Source organism: Podarcis gaigeae, assembly GCF_964106915.1.
Source record: "Podarcis gaigeae genome assembly, chromosome: 4".
NCBI lineage: Eukaryota > Metazoa > Chordata > Lepidosauria > Squamata > Lacertidae > Podarcis > Podarcis gaigeae.
In genome coordinates, this window is record NC_139677.1 from 64,098,121 (window position 1) to 64,120,828 (window position 22,708).

General features: G+C 39.8%; 1 long non-coding RNA gene across 1 annotated transcript; it reads left to right on the plus strand.

The window, feature by feature from the left end:
• Positions 1 to 187: 187 nt before the first annotated feature.
• Positions 188 to 20,612, plus strand: LOC310842694. Its single transcript, XR_014563305.1, has 3 exons — positions 188 to 291; positions 11,313 to 11,342; positions 20,526 to 20,612. It is a non-coding gene; the product is annotated as an uncharacterized lncRNA (long non-coding RNA).
• Positions 20,613 to 22,708: the final 2,096 nt, after the last annotated feature.

The window sequence follows — 22,708 nt, forward strand, 5'->3', positions numbered from 1 at the left end:
AAATCTTCAACTTTATTTCTCCATCTGCCATGCCAGTCTTTAAAGTGCTTATATATTAATCGTGTACTCCACTTAGTTTCCTTGGCAACAATGATTATTCCCTTATAGAGCACATTGTAGTTCCACCGCCCTCCAAAGTTGTTGTTAAAATAATAATGCGTTGCTATTATTATAAGGTAGCTGAAAGTGAAGTGAAGTCGCTCCTGGGTTGGATATTTTCAAATTATATCAGGAATGGGAAATTTTAAGCTGATAATGATACTAGTTGGGTTGGATTTGCTGCACATTATTGTGAGTATTTTAAGTTGTTTTATTCTTGGTTTATATCTATTTTAACCTTTGTTTTTGTAAGTCACTTTGAATTGATTTTTGGGAAAAAGCAACATTGTAATAAGTAATTAAAATTATGCTTCTATTATCATCTCAAATCATTTCATGCTGGTCAGTCTAGTGAGACAATACCTAAGTGGATATGGTTGTGTTTTTGTTTTTGTTTTTTTTAATCAAACCTAGTATTAGTGAAAATGAGAGCTTCAGTGGAAAAGCTCCTGGGCTGCGACTTTGATATTTTTCCTTCTTTACTAATACCATTCATTTTCCATTCCCCATTTTTCTTTTGTATGAATGTTATTGGTGTAGCCAGTTGTCTAGCATATAAGATAAAAGTTAAATATTCTCAGCAGTTTTTAAGGTAAAGCCAAGAGTAATCGTATAATGCTGTGCACCTCAAAGGTCAGTACTGTGGCTCTCTGAGGTCTTCACTGCACTCTAGATGGCTGCCTAGTTGGCCTAATGATGTCACTAGCCCTGGCCCTTGGTCTGGAAACAGATCCCCTCCCCCCACCATATTGCATTGGAAGCTAATTTGAAAACTAATTGGCACCAGATAGCCGACATGCCAGAGCAAAGGTAGACCTGAGGACAAGAACCCCCACTATTATTGGTCACTCTGAAATGTACCTGATAGAGAAGCAGTGACATCATTACTGGGAAGCACCATTCTTCACTCCTCCAGGATTTACTCCAGTATTGACAATAACCCATAGCCATAAGACCATAATAGCTGAAAAATTATATAGGTATCTCTGAGTGAAGAAACAAAGAAACTAAAAGATTAATCTCCTCCCTTTTGCAGCCTCCTTCCCCATTCATTTGTCAATTAATTATTAACCTACCTGAAGAATAACATTTGGAAAATATTAATAATTATATCACTAGAGGCCTAATATCTTCAAAAAGAAAGAAGAAGCAACCAAAATAAAATTCAAATGTATTTAAAATAGAGTTAACATCCTAAGTAATGTGATTGTGGAGATTATAATTCTACTTTATTTTACTCATATCACTGAAGCATTGCATATGATTTAGCAATTTCAGCAGTCTTTGATCATCAGAGGAGGAAGATTTATCTATCATAGAGGCTAATTACTCTTATCGTCTACCCTACTCAGTGGTCTCTATAGGCCTGGCTTGTACTTTTTTGATAAAAATAAGAGGGCAGCCTTTGATGATTTTAGACCTGTCTCATCAAAGAGTCATTGGACAGCATCTTTACTGCATTCACTTCTGATGAATTTGCTTTTCCCCAAGAGAGGGGAGAAAAGACAGAAATGGCATGTTACCTGCCCCCACTCCCCTGGCACACTAAAATTATCATTTCCTTTATCATGACTCTGGACTGAACATCTCAACTATTTGCAACAAATAAAAACAAATCAATATACAATTTGACATGTAGATTGCTTCTACACAAGCCATTTTCTCTGGAACTGCCAGCATTAGTTCATTCAGTTTTCACCCATTTCAGATGAGATCATTGTCACGATTCTACTAACCAGAAAGTCCCAACTTAAATTGCTGTCGCAGCTATGAACTTTCCAGGGAGTGTTAGAAAGTATCTCTCTACCTAAGTACCCCCATCTGCAGTACAATAATACTGACTGGGCTGTTGTAAGGACTGCAACTAGCTAAAGAATATGCATTATTACTATTATAATTATCATTCCTGATTTTGAATGGGATCGCAGTGCCAACCTTCTATGTGGTCTGTCAATACACTAGTTATCTGGCTTGCATTTTCTAGCATGTCCCTTCCCCATTATATTTACAGCCCAAGTGTAAGTACAACAATGTGTTTTCCCATTGCTATGCTCCACTATAGTCGAGTGTGTGATGCTTGTTAGACAATTCAGTGTGATAATCCAGATGCTTTAGAAAAGTGTGGTGATTGAGTCTGTAAGAATGTGAGACCACAGCCTGCTGAAGACTCTGGCGCAAGTGCCCATCGCTTCCCCCTCTCTGTCCAGCATGCATCCAAACAGGAGACTGGAAGCAAACATTTCAAGATCAGAAAAAGCAGCTAGTTTAAGCTATGGTTTATTGCAGTTATGGGCAACCTCTATCAACCTTGATGCTGGGCTACAAGTCAATTCTGGCCACTGAGCCTTTGGGAGTTGAAGTCCAACAACATTGGAATGGCCACAGGCTCCCTCTCCTCTTTTTCTTGAAGCAAGTGAAGTTCAGAAACAATAGTCCTATCTTCATAATAAAAGGTAAAGGGACCCCTGACCATTAGGTCCAGTTGTGGCCGAATTCTGGGGTTGAGGCGCTCATCTCACTTTATTTGCCAAGGGAGCCGGCGTACAGCTTCCAGGTCATGTGGCCAGCATGACTAAGCCACTTCTGGCGAACCAGAGCAGTGCACGGAAATGCCATTTACCTTCCCGTCGGAGTGGTACCTATTTATCTACTTGCACTTTGCCATGCTTTTGAACTGCTAGGTTGGCAGGAGCAGGGACCAAGCAATGGGAGCTCATCCCGTCGCGGGATTCGAACCACCGACCTTCTGATCGGCAAGTCCTAGGCTCTGTGGTTTAACCCACAGCACCACCACACCTTGCTAATATATCCAGCTAATTGTAGCCCAAGGAATACAAGTTGAAAAGGAGAATATGAAACATTGAAGGCTGCAATCCAAATCTCATTTATACCAGGCTGGGAGAGTTGGACTGGGTAGAAGTGTCTCTACACCCAGAACACTCAGCCTCCAAACATGTGGACTGGCAGAACCAGTTTTGAGAGTGGGGAGGGCTACCACAGAATCCACCAGATCCACAGCAGATCACTGCTCTCAGGTGACAACATCAGGCCCAATCTGAGTCCATTCATGTGTCAGCTCCAAACTGTCACAGTAAGTTGCCTATCCAGTAAGTTTCCGAGCACGATTCAAAGTGTTGGTGCTGACCTTTAAAGCCCTAAATGGCCTCGGTCCTGTATACCTGAAGGAGCGTCTCCACCCCCATCGTTCAGCCCGGACTCTGAGATCCAGCGCCGAGGGCCTTCTGGCGGTTCCCTCATTGCGAGAAGTGAGGCTACAGGGAACCAGACAGAGGGCCTTCTCGGTAGCGGCGCCCGCCCTATGGAACGCCCTCCCATCAGATGTCAAAGAGATAAAGAATTACCTGACGTTCAGAAGACATCTTAAGGCAGCCCTGTTCAGGGAAGTTTTTAATATGTAATGCTGTACGGTTTTTAACACTGATTGGGAGCCGCCCAGAGTGGCTGGGGAAAACTCAGCCAGATGGGCGGGGTATAAATAATAAATTATTATTATTATTATTATTATTATTATTATTATATCCCCAAGCTGTTGCTCAACTGGTGTGGGAAGTAGGGCTACATCTGTGGTGGTGGCCCCTCTACATTGCCCACCCCTCAACCAGAAAGGGTTTGGATTGTAGGCTTAGATGCAGTCTTTTGAAAGGGGAAAAATGCTTCTCCCATTGAGAAATAATGCAATAAAATATTGATTTGATTTAAAGTTTTGAAGATGAAAGAAATTAGAGGACAAACCAGCTCATCTGGTCTTTTACAGAGAAACATCCAGATGCTTTGAAAAGCAATTTCTCAAACCTAAATGACTTCTAATTCCTAAAGAAATTAAGCAACTCATTTCATCTTGTTTGGATTATTTAATTATCTGATGTGGGGGAAGGACGCAACAAACTGAATCAAATAAAATACGGGGTTCTGTCTCACTGTGAACCACCCAGCTTAACAATATAAAGCTATAAACTATATACTTTGTGTGGCTTTCTTGTTAAGCTTTAAATTAGAATGTGCTAATTAGAGTATGGGGCACAGAGAAAAATGCAATACTCCATTGCAATTGTTCCTGTTTGAGGTCTACTTTGTTTCTGCAGAGTAGACTGGTGATATAATTATCTCCCAATTCAAGAAGTAATTCACCTTAGTAATTTTGAATATGTCAAGAGCCCAGTTCACAAATCACCTAATCACTTCTTAGGCACTTTTTTGGACTGTGATTCACTGTATATGAGGAAAGTGACTGGTGTACCAATATCTGGGTCCACCAAACCTCAAACTCTCACAGCATAATACTTAACAGCACTTAATTTCAACTCTATTTCCCTGAGCTGTGAATGATGAAAGAGATGTTGAGCTGTCAATGTTTCTAGCTGTTAGGTAAGCTATGCACATTCATGAAAGGGCTAATACAAAATTTCCCAGAATGCAAGTTTGTAAAATAGTCCTGACACCATGAACAGCTTTTCTAAAATTTATACTGCTCCTCCCCCTCCCCTGATGCTTTCCTCCAGGGGAAAATTGCAGAAATTCTAGGACGTCTACTGGGCAGAGATTGCTGATTATTCTAAATTATATGGTGCTTTTGTGATATGTTCATTTCTGTGTCCTGTGGATGATAGACCAAAACCATCAGACTTATGCTACTTATGACCTAGTTCACACTAAGCCCTTATTATTGTATATCAGATGGTATGGCATTGCAGAAATTGATCAATTAACCCTTTTACATCATGCCATATGACACAGAAAAAACTCCTGCATGTATATAAGCAGTCTTAGTTGCCAGACATTGATTGCTCTGTGTAGTGCATGAAGAAGCAGTTAAGTAGATTCAAATTAGCAGGATTCTATTGTTATGAGATCACGGGGTTAGGAGGGACACCATGGCTGTTCAGGTACAACACTCTGCCCCAACAGGACAGGCAAAAGATGATTTGGAAGGGTGTGGTTCAAAGTCTTTATCTCCGTCTATTTACCTGTCTGTTTCTATAGATATAGGCATATATTTGTTAAGTTAAAAATCCTCAAAACAAGATAAAGCTATATAGCTAGGTTAGGGGTAGATATATCTATCTATCTCCTATGTAAACCAGGAGTGGGGAATTTGCTGAATACTCTTTTAAGGATTAGTGTTCATCACTACAGTTTGTGGAAGTTTCTCAGTTTAACAATGTTCTCTGTATAAAAGTACCTTCTTTACCCTGTCCTGAATAATCCAACTTTCTGATTCATTGCATGGGCCCAAATTCTTTTATTATGAGAAAGGGGGGGGGCTTATCTCTATCCCCCTCCTTCACACCATGCATAGTTCTCTATCATATGCACCCTTATTCCCCCACCCCTACACAACTAAAAAGTCCCAAGTATTGTAACTGAAGATAAAGGGACAGCTACATGAGTCAAAAAAACTGCATTTTGAATGTGTTATAAACATGCAACGCCAGATGCCGCTGGTGCAAAATAAAAATTCTAAGCGATTTTCCATACTCCTCCCCCCCTTTGTTATAATGATTTAATTTTTTACTTATTTATAGTGGTGTAGATCCACCCATGTTCTAGTAAGTACATGTTCAACTACAGTGGAGTCAATAACCAGGGAGAACATTATGCTCCTTCACTGGGCATATCCCACAGGATTATGTGACAAGGTCCCTCCCTATTTTGACAGGACCCAAGACAGTCATTTGCAGTAGCAAGTATTAATAGGTACAGATGTCTCCCAATAGTGCAATGTAATCAATACAAGAGAACAGTGCAATACAAAACTGAATAGTACAAGAGAACAATGTTTAAATGTTTACAGCAAGTGTCAGAATAAGGTTATGTTTTGGGGTCATTGGGAAGATAAATGCAAAGCTACGAAAGTCATTCTGTCTCATTCCAAGTTTAGATGCAGCAATCCTGCCTCAGATGGATTAGAGAAACCCGAAGACTCTTTCACATCTATGATTCTAAATGCTTCTGTCAGGCTGATGAAGACTATGAGGCTGTGTCTATTTTGTTTTTGATTTTCTTGCCTGGACATTTTCTGTAGTTGTCAAGCGGCAGAGAAGATGCCAATAGCTCTGTGTCATAATTAAAGCTCCAGTGTCAATAGATGCAGAGTGACTCTTAAGTTTAGCATTCAGCAGTGAAGAGTGCCTGCCAATAGTTTGCCTGTAGCTGACAGTTAAGAGATATTTCTATAATCACTCCAGTCACTTTGAGCCATTTTGCTTGAAATAATGACAATGTTGAAATCTTTGGTGCTATTTCACCTTGTGCCCATGCTCTTCAGAGAAATCAGGTTCTGTTCTCATCACTACTTCAGATATAGAATAGAGGCGGCTGAACTGAAGAGTTATTATGGCGTTTGCATCTATCATATCCACTGGATCTGACTACCCTGGGTCATCTGGGTATGACACCAGGACCCTTTACACATCACCTACCTTCAGTGAGATATTTTCTCTCCCCCTGCTCCACTGCGAGCATTTCTGGCATAGCTGAGTGATCCAGTTTTAGTGATCCAGTCAAAAGGCTGGTTTGATTGTGTGAGTTTCTCACACCAGATCAATACATCAATGCTGATTCTGTGGGAAAGACACCACCCATATAGGGTTCAAATATTACGACAGGCATGAGCCAGATTTCCACATAAAATTGTTCAAAGGGCTCTATAATCTCTCTTTTAAAAGGTCTTACAAATATAGATCCAAATCTGGTGAAATTAAAGCACTTTCAGGACTAGCCCTGGGGAGCAATTGAAAGGGATAATCAGTGGCCATGAGGCCACCTACTCTTTCAAATCCCCCTATGTTCACATTATTACAGTAGATGTGCAAGAATTTGGCCCACACTGTCCTAATTCCTCCCTCCCTTACCCATTGGTTTGGAAGGCAGCAGACTGTGGCACTGCCAAACATTAAGAAAAAGTTGTGTTGGACTTCCGGGTTGGCGCCATCGCCGAATGGCGGGCTCCCTCCGTGCTCCGGAGGGAGCCGGCTCGGCAGGGGTTGGGTTCTACCGCGCCGGCGACGCGGGGACCCTCAAAAGCCATGGGCACGGAGCCCCATGGACATGGTGACTCGGCTGGCACCTTTGCGCCCCTCCCCGGCCCGCGAAAGAGCCTTTTTAAAGGCTAAGGAATGGGCGCCTGGGGGGGGTGGTGCTTTGAGTCCGCCGCTTCCCCTGCCGAGCGAAGCCGCATGCCATTCGGTGGAGAGCGCTAGCTTCTTCTATTGAAAATTTGGAGCCAAAAGAAAAACCCGTGAGTAATTGGACTATGGACTAAAAAGAGGGATAAATTTTTAAAATTTGATGCGAACCGGAGAGGTGGAAAAAGGAAGTCAGCCCCCCCTTTATTGTAGAAAAGACAAAACAAAGGACTTGACAACTAAGATCGAGTGTAACCCTATCTTGATGAACTAACAACTTCGCGAGGGAAAATTATAAGTTTGAGCTGGAGGAGAAAAGGAGAATTTGCATTAAAAAGCAACCCCCCCCCCCCGGAATCCCTGGAGCGATCTGCGAGAATACCTGGAGAAGAGTAATGGAGGTTTTGACAGCTGTCAAAGAGCTGTCAAAACGGAAGAACAAAATAGAGACGGTGTTTTGAGGACTTTGCCAGTTACATTTGGATATAAATTGGATACAAATTGTTTCAAATAAGGATTAACAAGCTATTTGGACTGGTGGATGTGATCTGGAAGGGAACTCAGTTACTGTAATCCATCTAGAGGAGCTGAGGGATATTGCATGTGTTTTTGCTAGGAAACTTGAACAGTTGAACAGAACTTTCAACCTCCTGGGAAACTGCAGAAATGGAACATTATTTTGTCTACAGAGGTCTACATACTACAAGAAACAATGGATTTATCTGTTGGAAAATGAAAGGGACATGACGTAATGTTTTGCTCCTGAATAACAAGCCTCTGCAGAGGAATTAGAAGCTTTTGGAAAAAGAACCTTTCTGCGGGAGAACAGGGAAACAAAAAGGAGGAGAGTAACCGACAAGAATAAGGAAACAACAAGAACTGGACAGAACTGGAAGTGGGGACATTTGGGATATCCAGATTTGACAAGCTTATGGAAATAAAATTGGAGTTTTTACTCCTGGATACAAAAATCTGGATAGAAGAAATGAGCCCCTTTTTGAGATAGACTCCTTCTAAGATTGGACACTTGTGATTAAAAATGACTGGTAAAGAATCAGAGAGATATGGGTGTAGTGAAATGTGGGAACACCAGGAAGATATTAGAGTTGGAGGGATATAAGGAACGCAACAGGGAAAGAGGGGAGGGAAATTTGGAATCCAAAGGCTGTAAAATTATTATTTTTTCCTTTTTGTATTTTCTTTTCATTTGCACTATATCTGAAAGGGGGGAACTCGTGGAAGGGAAGACAGATCTTAGGGGATGGGAATTTGAAAAAATTGGGTTATTGACGATGAGTGTAATTTGGGGATAAGAACTTGTTGAATTTAATTGTTTATTTAGAAGATTTGGAACACAAGAGGGGGGGGAGGGGGAAGTCCTGGTTATTGGAAGAAATGTATAAATTGGATTTAATTTGTTTTAATTTGGAAAATCTTAATAAAAATTATTTTAAAAAAAAAGAAAGAAAAGAAAAAGATGTCTTCAGGATAGGAATTTGCCTGCATCAAGGATGGAAGGTTTTATGCAGTTTGTTCAAGAAAGGAAGCGTCCATCTACTGCTGTATTCGGTCCCTAGCTCTTTGTTGCAGCTGATGTAGGCGATCACTCTTTCATCGTCCCAATGTGGTCTTTGAGCCATACAAATTATAAGTGATCTGCAATTTGCACTGGCATTGGGATGTGAGCAAATTATTCCTCAGCTGAAATGCACTGTGTGTTCTACTCAACTATATACACTATTCTCAGAGGTATTTATTCCAGGGGACCTGATAACATTGCTTTTAACTGGAATGTTACATTATATTAAAGCAATTCTACATGGTATGTAATCTTACGGGACAATTCATTCTCTTACTTGATAGAGCTGGTATTCAGTACAACAAAATGTCTACTCTTATCACCAATGTGCACTACCTTAGCAAATGGTTTACAGACATCTAAACATTGAGTGCTGGGTGTAATTGTTGTTTTCATTCTTTGCAGAAGACATCTTTGAGAGCTTTGTAGGTACTTTATGTTTCTTGCTTGAGCATGGCTCTCCAGTACTATTCTACTCTGAGATATGTAGCCTAAAATGAGATTTCATGCTATTTCCCCCCCTCAAAATTATTTGCACTATAAATCACCATTTCTGTTGCATTTTTTCAGCTAGGACTAGTTTGTAAGCTTTGCTTCTTGGTTATACAGTTGGCTGACCTTAGTGCCTGTCCATTATATTTTAGCAATAATCTTATTTAACTCAGGTGATTTACTTCTTGGTCTTCTTACATCTGATGTGGACGGATGAATATGGTGGAAAGTAACTATAAATTTTCCACTAATATCACCTTAACTCAACATTTATTAAAATCTGTGACTACCAATAGCTTTCAAAGTGTATCTAGTTCTTTAAGCTGATCTGCATGTACATTACTATATTTTATACTTGAATGTTCTTGTTATTTATTACTAAGGATGAAGTACTGCTTGTATGGTAGACAGCAGCTATATTTTCATCAATATCAAAGGGGTCAATATTGCAGGTAATGAAAAATCTCTTTTAGGCAATAGCACACTGCTAGAATTTTTATTACCAAAGCATGGTCACAATTGCATTTTTCTACACCTTGCTAACACTTATAGGGTGTGCTATAATCATGCTTTAAGCAACCCTATCATTTTGAAATTTCTTTCTAGCTTGGGATATAATTACACAAGTTCATACAGTGCATCATAAAGATTTGTCTTCCAGTTCCATACTTTAACAAATATATGTGGAAAAATGTATAAAAGAATAAATTCCATACAGCACAAGGCTAACTGTCTCAATCAATTGCATGTTTTAAAGAACAGAGTCTAGTTTAGGGCCCTCAAAATGTTGGGCTGAGATTGACATTCAGGTGCCTTCAGTAACAACCCGTAGGCTCTCCTCTAATTATATTCTGCATGATAGTCTTCTTAATGTTCCCTTACTCATGTCAAACAAATCCAAAAACCCAACAAAGCTTGATTAGCGTTTTCGATTCACTTGGGGCTTCAACAGGACCTCTGCTGAACAGTGAGGTCTGTATTACTTTTGCAACCAAGTAGTCTGTCCATATGCCAGACCTTATGGCTGCTATTTCCTCAGCTACTGCTGGTCCACACAGCTGCTTTTTTGCTTTTTTTAAAAAGAACATTGGGGAAATCATGGATACAACTTTCTGAGATCAATGGGTAACCTTTGGTTAAAATAAAGAATGCTGGTATGTTTGTATGCCAAGTGGCTTCAAGCATCTTATTAATGCTGATCAGATGAGCAGCCCTGGGCCTGATTCCTACGCTTCATTTCTCTGTGCTTGCTTACTGTACCCTTGATGATTGGCAGCTGAAAGTGTGAAATGAATCCCTTGTAAAGCATTGCGTTTGAGGGAATGTGAGATGATGCACATGCAGTCTCTGGTGTTTCATCTGTAACAACCCCTTCAGCCTCCCACAGCGGTGTATCTGACACTTTCATTGTATAGTTTCCATTATATGCCAAAGACAAACCACTTTATGCTGGCCTGTAAGTGCGACACCTTTATTTTAATGAACCATCCTGTAGTTCTGATTGTAAATTGTTTCTGAATATTGATTTTGAATATTGATTTCTCCCCCATCATTGTAACTCGAGATGCTCAAATCTGCCAATTTTTATTTCTCCCCCTTTCTCATTTTTTCAATCATAAGCTCCACATTTCCACATCAGTTTGCATTTTTTTTAAAAAAAAATATGCATGAAAATTCAGCAGATTTTTGTGTGCAATTTTCTTCTAATATAGGTATATTTGTATGCAATTTTGTCAAATACACACATTTTTGCAAAGCAATTTCCCCTAATATAATGCATTACTTACTGTATGGTATTTTCACTAGTATATGCACTTATGTGCACACTTCACCCTAGCATATGCATTATGTACACATTACTTGGCTTGAGCAAGGTAGTGCAAAATAGGACAAGGGTGAATTCCAAAAGATGGCTTTTTTTGCATACTCTTTCAGAAAGTGTAGGTTCATCTTTATGTGCAATGTGAATCAAATTTCTTCCCTATCCTTTCTTGTAGCCCACCCTGGCACTTTTGGCAGAAAGGAAGGTAAGAAATAATCAGACCATCACCATAATCATGTTCCAGACAGGAAAGAATTAATACTTGTGGGGGGGGGACCTGGCTTGATCAAGAGTCTTTTACTGGAAAGTGGCACACCTTCCTAGCTGCCTAAAAGTTAGGGCAAGAATGTTTCAATCAAGTATATGTTTTTGAAAATGTATGCTGTGTTCATAGGTGTATCATGACATTAACCTAAGAGCAAGATGGTGCTGAACAACAATTATATAAAGAAATTGCAGTCCAAAGGCCAGAAGCAATAGCATACTGAGGAGAAAGTGCCATATGAGCAAAGAGTGGGATGAGGTATTTATAGCTGCAGTGATTCACCTTCACAGAACAGGTGGGTTTTTCAGTAATTATGATAATGCTAATAGCTAATGGGAAAGAATAATTGGCACAGAGAAGGCAATTGGGGTTGAGATGCTGCAAACAGGCAGGCATACACCAAGAGATAAAAGTCCATTCTCTAAGTTAATTGAAAATAATGGCGAAGCAGCGGGGAAAGGTATGCACTAGTATAGCTTAAGCTGGCAGCGTTCAGTAGACAAAGTGATTTATACTGGCTTAATCAGGTTGTCATCAAAATTATCTTTTTGAGGAATCTAGGCAGCATTTTTACATGTATCATCCAGGAGCTTCTCCTTTTGGACAGCTGCAGATTTAGTGACAGAATTAATTTAGAGTAGAAAGTAAGTAAACAACAGAAATTGCCCTAAACGGTTTAGTTTTAAATTAATACAGTCATAGTCATGAGTAGAAGAGATGGATAAGAATGGATTTTAGAACAAATTAAGAAAAGGGGGGGAGGAGATAGAAAAGAAAGAAAGAAAGAAAGAAAGAAAGAAAGAAAGAAAGAAAGAAAGAAGATGGCACACATTGTTGCTATAAAATGAAATTAGGAAAACTGGAAATATGTGATTCAGAGAGCACCAATACAACTAAAATGACATCAGGTCAGATACTGTAGAATTTATTTTCCCTGAATGGACTTAAGGGCAAAAGCATATGGCTTGTGATTCAAAGAACCAAGCAGCTAGTTCTGTATGTTCTGGAACAGCAGTGCTTCCTGGCACAGGCAGTTTTAAAACTGAGAAGAGTTTACACAATGGTTTGTGTAAAAAAAGATGTCAAAAGTGCTGCTAGGATAACCTACAATAAGGCCTTTGACACGGCTAAAGTTGTTCTTTAGAATTCCAAGTTTAGATCATCTTTACAAAATACGAATTGTCCACAGTAATACTAGCATGAAGAACATTGGGAGAAACATCTTGAATGAAACCCAAAGAATGGAATGTTATATATTTATTTGTTTAAGGTGTCTGTGAACATTCATACCCTCCAACATTTCTCCGATCAGAATAGGGATGTCCTATATTATTATTATTATTATTATTATTATTATTATTATTATTATGCTCCACTCATCTGACTGGGTTGCCCCAGCCACTCTGGGTGGAAACAATAAATACCTTCCCTATACAGAGCTGCCTTCAGGTGTCTTCTAAAGGTTGTATAGTTACTTATCTCCTTGGCTCAGGGTTGCATAACTCCATGCCCTCCAACTTTTCTCTGATGAAAATAGGGATGTCCTAAGGAAAAGCAGGACATTCCAGGATGAAATCAGAAACTGGGACGGCTTCTGTGAATTTGAGATTGTCCCTGGAAAATAGGGATACTTGGAGGATCTGAACATTATAAGCACTGACAAAGCTGTAAAATACCCAGGCAGTGTAAGTGAAAAGCAAACCTTTACTGTACAGATTTCACGCGAGACATGAGCCCATTTCAGTTTTGTTTTGTTTCCCTGTCACTCTTTCACATTCAGATCACAACACATGTTAAGCTGAGCTGCTCTCAATATCAGGTGTAATTAGATAGACAGATAGACGTGTCTTCTGGAAGCTTTAATGTGTGCTCAGTTGAGAGAAGGCCAGCCACCATATTAAGACACTGTAGCATACAAAAATGGCTGCCTGGAGATGTGTTTCTCTTCAGAGATTGCTGTCTAATGTACGTTATTATTCTGTCATGGTTTTTCCATGTCAGTTGTAGGAAAACTGTTTGTTGACATTGATCCTAATTGGTTTCCATCACATGCCACATACCTTACGTGATAGAAGAATGAGTTATATATACTGACAGTCATCAGCATCCACAACACTGAGGGAAACCCTGACTTAGATTTAAAAAATGAAGGGGAATGTGTAAGAGAAGGAGATGTAGCAGGCAGGAAACAACTAACAGGGAAAATGAGGCCTGTTTCAATCAATTGTTGAATGACATTTTATTCAAGAACTGAGCTTTGGGGACAAGGTGAGGGTATGAAATTAAGATATCATGGTCTTGCCATGGGAAAAGAACTTTCCCCTTATCTCTGAATAGTGCAGTTGATTTTACTTTGAAAACAATGGAATTAAGAGGCAAGTGTGAACAAACCTTTAAACTTGATGTTCTAAAGAAAGAATGAATTCCACAGGCAGTTAAAGCCCTCTCAGCTCTTTGAATTAAGCTTTTTCTTTTCTTTCATTTCTTTCTAAAAGGTTGCATTTTGCAATTCCCATGTCAGTATTTGAATAAAATCTAGCTTCGTTACAAACATATCCTGTTTATATGGTTGAGAGGGGATCATGCATTTGTTGAAAAACCTATCATAGCTTTCTGAGTAGAACCACTTTAAGCTGCCTTTCTATTGCAGAATTGTCTTATTATTCCAAATGAAAGACACGTACCCAAAAGAAAGATTTGATGCACTGTATCCAATGCCAGTCCAACTCAGAGCAGACCCATCAAAATGAAGTAACATGACTAACCTAGCTTCATTAATTTTAGTGGTTCTACTTTGATTAGGAATAGCATTGGATAAAGTCCAATGACTTTTGTATGTAAAAAAATATGATTGTTTACACCTGACTGGAAGCCCTGGTATTTTTCAAAAGAAGCATAATATTTTCCCCCTCAGTCAGTGACAATATACTTCATTGCCAATGGTTAATAAGAGCCAGCTTGAAACTTTATATACTTTCCCTAATGAAAAAAAGAAAAGCACTTGTATATGATTGTCACCACAGCCATTCAAAATGGCTACCATACCATACAAATAGAATTGGTCATCTGGAGATCTCTACACTTAAAATAACAACAATGCTGTTCCAGGACAAGCCAGATCCTACAAAAATTTAAATTCTTTGACATGAATACATTACAAAAGCTAAGCAAATCTACAAGATTTCTCTTATTTCATGGAACTTGCTTGCCATTGTTTACAATTTTTAAAGATTGTTCTTGTTATTTTTAAAAAATATATTTCCCTTCATCTGAGAACCACAGGGAGATGCAAAACATAGTAACAAACGAAACAATACCCCCCCCCCACAACAGAGATATGTAATGAAGGCACCAGGCAAGCTTCCTTGGGGAGAGTAGCCCACAAACAGGGAGCCATCACGGAAAAGGCCTAATATTATTATTAATGCTAGTCTTGAGAGGGTCTAGGAGCTGGAAGCTAACTATCTGACTACTGAAATATTGTACAACAGTTTTTTGGGATTTTGCGACTTTGCTAAGCTACGCCCACACACTTTCAGTCATAGATCATCATGGCAATGAGAGCTAGAAACACACCTTAGAAAACAACAACAACACAGTTAAACTGCTGCCAGCTGTAATCATTTCTGATGCTCCCACCATATCATGGCATACTTACAACCCTGACTAAACAGCAATATTTGTTGCAATTGATATTATATTTGTGAGACTTTTGATTGTTAAAATTGGAATATCAGATTTTCTGCATTAAATATGCTTGCTGTGAATGGTAAGCATCAATAGGAATGCTACACACTGTACATGGAATCTCAGAGAATTTCCATTAAATACATTCAATGTAGCATTTATTTCAGTCTGAGATCTTACATCCAGGCAAATTGAATTTAGTTTATTTGAAAGTGCAATGGTGCAGACATTGAAATAAACACATTCCCACATTAAAATAAATACATTTGCTTTTTCATTGTGAATCCTAAGCTTTTTTAATTTGAATTTGTGATCATTCATATGGCATTTTAAAAAGGCTTTCTGTTGTTTTGCTTTAAACAACCCATAGCCATTTTAGACAAAGTCAATTTTAATGTAGCATTATGAATGGCAATTTGAACAGCGACTATTACATAATTCAGATGTATTTCCATAGTCTTCATATTTCAGCCACATTGTAAATAGGCAGCAGTGTAACATGGACTAGCTAGCATGAGAGGCAAGAAAACTGCATGCAGGTTCCAGCAGGTTCTATTCTCCCGCTCCTGTTTAAAATCCTAGGAGTCTTAAGGCTGTTCTATCTGATGCAACATTATGTTGTCTGCAGTAAGAGAAAGGGAGTGTGAAAACATTTGCCTCATATACAAGCAGAGCCAGACAGTCCTTCCTTGCCAGATACAGAATGCTGCAGTAAGCTGCTGTTTCTTACACCACAGAATGCCAATAACTTGTAGCTTGGGTGGCTGTCTTGCCTCAATGTGGTCCACGGTCTCCTTGTCAAGTTAAGGACAGGACTATAGTACAGTAATGGCTAATGATGATAAACATTGTTTCCAGTATTGCTGGTTGGAACAAAGCCTGTGGTTACTTTTATTTTCCTTTACGGACAGCTGCATATATATTTTCCTGTTGTTCGGGATAAAATTTTGCATTTACGCTGCTAGAAAGCAGTCATATTATCCAAGCGGAATGTCGCCATTCTTTCAACTTTAGGTTCAGCGTTAACTGACAATGGCAAGATTCAGGTAGGTAGCTGTGTTGGTCTGACACAGTCAAAATAAATTAATTAAATAAATAAATTGTCCAGTAGCACCTTAGAGACCAACTAAGTTTGTTCTGGATATAAGCTTTCTGAAGAAGTGTGCATGCACACAAAATGTGCTACTGGACAATTTTTTAATTTATTTTGACAATGGCAATTAAGTTTGCACCTGTGGGTGCCTGGTATCCATTTCTGTTCAGTGCTACATAAGGAAGGAATGGTGTAAGCACCATTTGGAGATTGTACATATAGATGCTAAAATTGGCTTGTGTATTTAAAGCATTTATATATTGCCCTTCAGCATATTAAATTCACTTATTTAAGGGGTGATGAACCTGCAGCCCTCCAGGGGTTGCTGGACTGCAGCTCCCATCATTTCACTACATGCTGAAACACACACACACATACACACACACACACACTTTTTAGCCAGCCCTGAAAGCAGTACAAGAATTGCTATTTTGTATTCTTTAACCTAGAGGGACGCAGGTGGCGCTGTGGATTAAAGCCTCAGCGCCTAGGACTTGCCGATCGAAAGGTTGGCGGTTCGAATCCCTGCGGCGGGGTGCGCTCCCGTTGCTCGGTCCCAGCGCCTGCCAACCTAGCAGTTCGAAAGCACCTCCGGGTGCAAGTAGATAAATAGGGACCGCTTACCAGCGGGAAGGTAAACGGCGTTTCCGTGTGCGGCTCTGGCTCGCCAGAGCAGCGATGTCACGCTGGCCACGTGACCCGGAAGTGTCTTCGGACAGCGCTGGCCCCTGGCCTCTTGAGTGAGATGGGCGCACAACCCCAGAGTCTGTCAAGACTGGCCCGTACGGGCAGGGGTACCTTTACCTTTACCTATTCTTTAACCTTGCAAACTTTTATGAAGTTTGCCCATTTGCCCAAACTTTTATGAAGTTAGGCCCATTCTGCAGCCAGGTACCTCAGTACTGTCTGGCAGAGCACATTTGCAGCTTGTTTTGCTGAGAGGACAGACCCCTGGGTGGAAAGGGGAACTGTGGAGAGCATGGCTAACTAACTGTGGCATTGAACATGTCCCAATGTCATGCTACAGTACAAAAGCCTGCCTCCAACTATTATCAGTAACAAACGACACTATGAAATCACATTTGTTGAAAAGTGCACTTCCATGAAATAAGAGCTATATGACATGTGAAAGTCCAGCATATGCACCCATCAGACCTGTAGAAACAATATGTGTTATTTGGGGAGGGGAGTGGGAACCCAAGCGAGAATAGTTGTGAAGCATCATATCACAATGCACAAAGTAGAGATTAGCTCTGCCTCTGGGCAGTTCTATGAACTGCATAGACACGTTTGAAAAATATTCATAATTAGCCTTTTTTAATAGACATTCTTTCATTTCTTCAGGCGAGGCATGTATCTTTTTAACAAAATCAAATATACCATAATAAAATCATAACACATTTCTGCATTTTAACTGTTAAGTTACGTTACATTGCCTCAAGTAAAAGCAGAATAGTAATGTAATGGGCTTTGGCAGAGTGGGGGGGACGGACGGAACCCAGTGCTCAGTCAAAACAGGATTTAATAAGGAAGCTCCAATCTTATAATGGTGATTTGCCGATCAATGAGGTGCTGAACTTCATGAAGTTCAACTAGCCACATTTGCACTGGCATATAACTGGCAAATATCCAGTTTCAAAAAAGCTGCATGAAAAAGAAAACCCTACTAGAAATGATCACTTTAAATTCAGTAATGGTGTGTTTCACTTAGTGCTGTACGGTTTATGAACAAATTCACAACTCTTTTTGGAGATCTATGTTAAAAAAATCTTATTGGCCTTTTTTAAAACAACAACAACAACAACACAAAACAAAACAAAATTAGTATAATGCTTAAGTGTAAATAAAACCTCTAAGTGGCTTACAAAGATGATCAAACATACATTAATCTTCTCAATAAAAATTGGTGTTGAAAACAAGTTTATAAAACTGCAAAATGATTGAAATCAACAGCTAAAAGGATACATTCTAAGCTAAAATTACACGCTCAACTAAAATTACAGATTAAGCTACCCATCAACTTTACACGTTTGGGTACGTTTACCTCAACAACAGCAAAAGTAGGCACCAAAATAATACAGGAAAGGCAGTTACCTAATGTAAGTGAGCAGGGAAGTTGCAGTGTGCAGGGGTTGCCACATGGAAATAGCACATCCGTACATATGCACATGAACATCATGTGACACTTGTTTAAAAAATAGTATTTTAATGATAGTGTTTTGAACACTTACCACACATTATTCTTTCAATTTCATCAGATGTGTATTTGGGTCTGTATCAAAGACGACCATCTAAATCAGATGTAAAAATCAGCATTTCAGCTTGACAAATGTCAGTTTTATTCCTGATTTTCTTATCTTTTATCTGAGTTTCAATGCATCTGTACAAAATATAAGCAAATCCTATATTGCATTCTCGACATGATAGATTATATTTCCATTACAATTTGATGGTATTATCCTAGCTCTTTAAATTCTCTCATTCTCTAAAGCTATCAAAAAATATCCCGTTTTTGTTAAGCATTTGGTAATATATATTGGATGGGGATGTAAGTGGTAATTAAGTATAACTGGTTCCATTACAACAGACTTCACTTGAATTGTTACAGAATAATCATACCCTTATACAACAGCTTTAAAAAGCATTTTGTATAAGTATGCACGGTGTATTTAATCTGTAATGGGATCTACAAAACTTTGTGTCATATTCAGATGCTGAGGTCTCAGTAAGAATTCTTTTAATACTGTACGTACACCACACATTAACTTGGGAGTCTATTGGTTTCAGTAGAGCTGACTTCAAAGTGGATTTCCTTAGGGTCACAGCCTAACACCATTGACTAGTGGGAGTACGTAAAAATATAGTTTTATTCATTTATTTAAATATTTAGAAAATGTACTTTTGCAGAAAATATAAAAGGTGGTGTACAACATAAAAAAACACAGTACTGCAATGCAATACTCCAGAGTTAAAATATTTTGGCCAATGAGTGCAAGGTAACTTTGGGACTGACAAAGAAGGGATGTTATTTTCTACTACTTTATTGCATGTGCTGTGTACAGTTGGGGGCAAAAGGTTTCTGACATCTCCAGACATAGCTGGGGCAGGTTGCTTTCTGAATGCCATTGCTAGTTAAGTGTCTACTAGATGGAACAACAGTTTGACTCAGCTTAAGATAGATTCCAACGAAGGGCAGGACAGAAGAAGATTGTACTTTCCTCTGTTGTCCACAACAGCAGTCGCTTTTATCCAGTTGGGTTGCATTACAGTGGTACCTCGGGTTACAGACACTTCAGGTTACAGACGCTTCAGGTTACAGATTCTGCTAAGCCAGAAATAGTACCTCGGGTTAAGAACTTTGCTTCAGGATGAGAACAGAAATTGCATGGCGGCGGTGCTGCGGCAGCGGGGGCCTCCATTAGCTAAAGTGGTACCTCAGGTTAAGAACAGTTTCAGGTTAAGAACGGACCTCCAAAATGAATTAAGTTCTTAACCCGAGGTACAACTGTATTCCCTAAGCATCAATGGTTTGAATATGTGACTGCTTGGGTATTGATTTTCTTGCTTTACAAAGAAATTACTGGCAAATAGCTCCCCCATTGACCCTTAGAACAGCCTAACAGACCCTTGCACTTATTGTCCTGGTTTGGCCCCCAAAAAGAGAGAAAAAATAATTGTTAAAATTATTTTGATTAAGATACAGGTATGAAAATATTGTTAAAAATGTCTTTGTATTAAAGTTTTATGACTGTTTCAGAATTCTGAAATGATGATGTTCCCCCCCGCACCCCCCACCCCATATAAACACACTGTCTGACCCGTCACACAGGTTAATCATTCTTGAGATCAGGGACAGAGTCTTTTCACTGGTGGACCTATACCTGTCATTCTCTCCTGAGAACTCTCCTTGCTTACCTGTTTTGTGACCTTTAAGCAGTCCCTGAACACTTTTTAAAATCCTACCAAACTTTGTTGTCAATTGCCATCCCCTTCTACGTGACTGAAAACTTGTGTTTTCATTGTGTGCGTTCAACTGTTTTGCTTTTAAGGTTTTTATTGTGCTCAGAAAAGCTGCATTGCGAGGGCTTGCATGCAGAGGCAGGGTGAATAAATAAATAAATAAATTCAAATGCTGCTGCACATTGTCATGGAAATGAAATGGGGACATCTGGTCTATTTCCATACCAAGTTTATTCTGTGCCTTTCACTCTCATGCATTATGGAGCCAAAGTGTAGCTTAAACAGGATGTATTTATGAAAGGAAATAACTGTAACTGTAGACAGATGAAAACAACCCTCATCACAGCTTGTGATCTGGTTTTTTTTTCTATCTCTTTTACCAGGAACTCTGTCCGGAACATGCTGCAGCCTACAGATATATTTAGGGGATATGACTTTCGGATTGCCCGTAAAGCTATGGCTACAAGTTCACTGCCTGAATCTCACTGTACTTTATCATTGCAAACTTCATTAGTTTCATTTAACTTCATGGGAAGTTGGAGCATGGAGGGATTTGGTGTCTAGTAAATAAGAACGCAAAAGATCTGCTCATTCCCCCATACACATTTGCATAAAGTCAAAGGATGTCAATACAATAAGATTTCCTCTCATTATAGGCCTCTTCTTTCTGGATGTTATTGATACTTTTGCTGCTATGTAAATAAATGCTTTTTAATCACCTACTATATCAGACACATTCCACAAGTAAGGCAAATGCATCCCCTAGGGGGGAAACAAACTGACCTTTTCTTATTTGTAGAAACTTAATTGTATGCAATTCTCAGATTGTTTGTTGCTTGGCAGTGAAGCTCAGTTAAACAATAATAGATGGGAGGCAAATCCTCCATCATGCCTTTCTCAAACCCCAAGGCAGATGTCAGATTAAGAGTGGCAGATTCATGATCAAAGCTCCAATGGGCAAAGATTTCTGCCTTACGAGTATGATATGACAGGATGAGAAGGCAACATTAAATAATTGTGTTTATTTATTTCACAAAATGTATATATGTATTGGTTGTGGCGGCGCAGGGAAGGGAGTACCCACCTCAAAGGGGTTTACAAAAAGAATAAACTGATGAAATTATCAGTAAAAAAAAAGTTGGAAACCTCTAAAATATTCAAAAGTAATTTTATTTAAATAAGCTTAAAGCCTGGGTAAAACATATGTCATCATTTTACATATCTGCCTAATGTCAATAGGCATGGAGTTCCAAAGTGTGGGTGCTGTCACACCAAAACCACCAATTTCTTACAAATGTGAAATGAATATTGTTCTGCAGATTGAAGTGGTCAAGTGGGTACATATGGGTTAAGGTGATCTCGTAGGTAAAATGGTTCCAAGTTTTTCACCTTGAACTTGCTACACCCTGTAGCAAATTGGCAAACACTGCATTTGTCTGAGCACAGTCAACATGTGCTGACAGGGTCTTGCTGCTGTCAGCAATCATGCCACAGAATGAAGAATACATAGAAATAATTGTCTGTCTGTCACCAGTTTAATAGTCTCACTTTCAGGCATCGTCCAGGCCAAGGTTAGGTGCCATGGTTTTCAATGCAAGAGCTTTACAACACAATTCTCAGCAGAGGCTGGTACGCTGGGGCAGAGCCAACCTCTTGTCTCTAATTTTGCTGCAGGTTACCGGGATAAGGCAGTGAGGGCAGGGCTGCGTGGACAATCAGCAGTGCCAACCTGGTGCTACTGCTAGTGTGCCCACACAGCCCCAACCTTGCTGCCATGCGCCATCTAATAATCCACAGTGATGCTGGTGATGAGAGGGCAACTCATCAGCTCTGCCTTCCATCCCCATGACACCACACGCTACAGGAAATCTTGTAGTTGTCTGATCAAAAAACATGTCCCATGGAGTCAGTAGATACAAAATGCAACCTTACATTAGCTGTTTTGTTTCCCCGACAAAATGTTTGGGACGTCAATGTGCTGAAAGGAGACTCCTGTTCCCTTCACAGAGCCACGATTCCTAGAGTTCCCTATAAAGAGGAAGAGATTGGTATCTCAGCACGCTTAGCAAACTACAGCTCCCAGGATTCATTTGGGGAAGCTGTGACTGTTAAAGTAGCATGATACTGATTTCCATGTATAGTGTAGATGGTCCTAGAGTTGGAGTGGACCTTACTTGAAAGCTATCCCGTCCACGGACTTCCGGGTTGGCGCCATCGCCGAATGGCGGACTCCGTCCGAGCCCCGGAGGGAGCCTGCTCAGCAGGGGCTGGGTCCTACCGCACCGGCGATGCGGGGACCCTTAAAAACCATGGCCACGGAGGCCGTGGACATGGAGACTCGGCTGGCACCACTAGCGCCCTCCCGACTCGTGAAGGAGCCTTTTTAAAGGCTACGGATCGGGTGCCGGGGAGAAGCGTGGTGCTTTGAGTCCTCCGCTATCCCTGCCGAGCGAAGCCGCATGCCATCCGGCGGAGAGCGCTGACTTCTTCCATTGAGAATTCGGACTTTCAACAACAACCCGTGAGTAATTTGGAAACCGGGTTTAAAAGGAGAAAAAAAGAATTT